Source organism: Mycetomoellerius zeteki, unplaced genomic scaffold (genome assembly GCF_001594055.1).
Source record: "Mycetomoellerius zeteki isolate Tzet28-1 unplaced genomic scaffold, Tzet1.0 scaffold233, whole genome shotgun sequence".
NCBI lineage: Eukaryota > Metazoa > Arthropoda > Insecta > Hymenoptera > Formicidae > Mycetomoellerius > Mycetomoellerius zeteki.
Genome location: NW_017257209.1, coordinates 153,344 through 156,629, shown reverse-complemented (window position 1 = coordinate 156,629; position 3,286 = coordinate 153,344).

The window sequence follows — 3,286 nt, the reverse complement described above, 5'->3', positions numbered from 1 at the left end:
CACTTAGCAGGAATTATATCAGCATTAATCTTTATTTGATTCGTTCGAAATTAGCCAAACAACAAAACAAGATAAGGAATGACATTCTCAGCGTTTGTCATGTTTATAACATCTGCGATAGTTTCTTTTTTTCAACAAAGTTCGTATCTTCGATATATAGAAAATACATTTTTTAATTATATGCCTTTGAAGAAGAAGGAAAAGCAAAAAAATTGTTAAAATGTACATGTTGAAATATTCGACAACGGAAATAAAGGATCGCTAGCATCCCCGGCGGCGCGAAAGGAGCATCATCTCGGCGAGTTTGAAGAAGCGATGGACGGTAGCGTATCCGCTCATTCCAGCATGATCGTACGCCTTCGGCAATCCTCGTGGCTCTCCTTGGCGTCACTTCGTGGACCGCCTGGGGGCCCTACGCGAGCGTAACACCGGTAGCTACCATGCCAAAAGGGTCCCATGGTGCGAGTTACGCGAGACCGGGAGAAAGAGAGACAAGCGGAAAAATAAAAGAAACAGCAGGATAAAGAGAGAGAAAGAGAGGGAAGAAGAGGAAGGAACCTGTGGAGGACGTTGTGAAGGAGAGGCGAGAGGGGGGAGGGGGGAGAGAGAGAGAAAGGGCGAAATATCTGAAGGGGAAGGGCCGAAACGACAGGGATCCAGGGGGAACCGGCATCTTTTCTTCACGATGTATTGACGCTCGAAAGAACGGCGTTAAGGCCCCTCTCTCCCTTCCATCCGCCACGACGCCACGTACTACGTCGATTCCTCTGCCCCCTTCGCCAACCACGGCACGGAGCCGATGGGTCCAAAGCGGAGAGAAGGTCGAGAGGGGAGCTAGCAACGGCGGCCGCGGCGGAGAGCAGAAGAGGGCGGATTCGAGAGGACGGGAGACATTCCGATCTCTCGTGGCAAGTCTGCTTGCCTGCCTGACTTGCCTGCTTGTTCCCTCGCTCGCTTGTCTGCTCGCCGCTTGCCAAGTCACCGTCCCAAAGCCGGCCCACGCTACACCAAACGGGATACGGACGATCGTAACCGTATGGAATCTCCCGGGATATCAATCCGATCGATTTTTATTTCGGTATAACAATGAATTATACAGTCAAAGAATCTGCCAGAAATGGTCCGAAAATTCAAAAGGTGATGCGACAATAATCTTGAGAAACTCTAACATAAGCTCCATTCGATTCAGTAATACTCTTCTTGGAGTGAAATGGGTGCACGTTTATATATTTCAGAGAGAAAAAAAAAACAGTTAAAGAAAAGATTTGTAATTAAAAATCGAATTAAGTTTTTCAAGGCTTAAAAGTTAAATATATTTTTCATGCTGTTGATAAAGTAGACAATAGTATTGATAGAAAAATCTTGCCTCGAGATGAATAACAGAAACTCTGTAAGTATGTATCTAGTTTGTATAGGAGTATAAATAATACATTTCTATTATTATGCGCGTGTTGCCACAGCATTTTTTCGTAGTAGCATTGATAATCGCACTTGACAAGTTGCAGAAATTGAACTAGAACGCAGCATGTATAAATGTACATCTCCAAGTACGCTTTCAATACGTGAGAAAAAGTGAGACGAGGCGCACAATGCAGCGTAGCATACGCCGTGCTGCAGAGATCCAGTTACAAAGAACGAATCTGCTTTCACATTTATCGAATTCCAACGCCGTTCATTCCTTCGTTCGTTCTGCATACCGCACTACCGAGAATTCGTCCCGAGTGATTTTGCGAACCCGAGGCTACATTATTGCGATATTATTGCCCGCATGGCGACGACGAAAGGATGATATATACAGAATGTCTAAAAAAAAAACTGAATGTCATTTTAATGACAAATTTATTACCTGATTCGAGTCGGTCTTAGCAAAATAATAAGTTTCAAATTATAAAATTACACTAAAAAAAGAGTTTGATAACAGCTACCAAATATTTAGTGAAATAATGCCAATTAAATGTTTGGTAAATATAAATAAAAATAATTTTACTTTCCTACATATAACTGTTTGATAATACTTATTAAATATATTTAGGAAAGTAAAATTATTTTTGGTTGTATTAATTATTAAAGATTTATTTGGCATTATTTCACTAAACATTTGGTAGCTATTACCAAACTCTTTTCTTCAGTATAATTATAAGAGAAAAAGATTTTTTAGAAATTAACCTTTGTCTTTTAACTAAATAAATAATTCTCTTGGATATTCTAAATCGTGTGATTCTATTCTCAAAATAATTTTATATCGTGGAACCTTCTCAATCTTTATTTAATGTTAGTAGATAACGATCGTATCAAATAATATTCATTTACGGTAATACATATTCATTTTTCGAAACGCTATATAATATAAATTTCATCGTCTTTGGGCATTAAAAGAATATCTGCATAATCAGGTATGTAATTAATTATGGCGATCCATTGACGATTAGACGGCGCCAATCGTCAACAGAAATCGGCAACGACCGGTTGAGGATAATGATGTCAACGACTTCGAAACATCGAATTCAAACCGTTATGAGAGGAAATATAAACATAGATATGTATGTATATATATGCACACATAAACATTATTGAATACATTACATGCAATGAGTCCTATTATATAGAACTTCGTCTAATATAATTTGTAATTTCTTGAAAAATATGTACACTTGAGTTGGTATTTATAATTGGTTCTTATTTAGACAGTAATGTCTTAAGTAATGTCTTAAGTAATGTCTTAGGATGCTAATACGACTTTGTGATTGACTTGTGACATCTTAAGACAGTTTTAAATATAAGAACCAACTATGAAGTACGAATACATTAATTTCTTCCAAAAAAAAAAAACGAATCAATAACGCGACTTGTGGCAGTACTGCATGTCAAAACGAATAATCTTCTTTGATGTTTTCTTTCATATCATCGAAAGAGACAGATGCTCAAGTTAGAGAGGAAACATTCTGTACACATATAGCTCCCCTTAAATCTTACGCGCAGCGGCCGCCCATTTCGAGGTTAATCTTCGGATAATCTCGAAAATGCAATTATTTGTACTCGATACACTCGTACGACACGCTGCCCAGGTCCGACGGATCAGAAAACGTCACACCTGTCGGTTGCGTTTGAAAAGCAACAGGTCAACTGGCGAGTCGGTTCCTATTTGCAGAGGAATCACGGTATTTCCCGTTTCGTTGATCCCAGAAACGCTCGTGGAGTGGATCATTGGGTCTGGTCAGTGACGAGGGAACGCGTGACGTGGCTGTCAACCCGAAACCCGCGATCAACCCTCTTGCGCCCGCGCGCG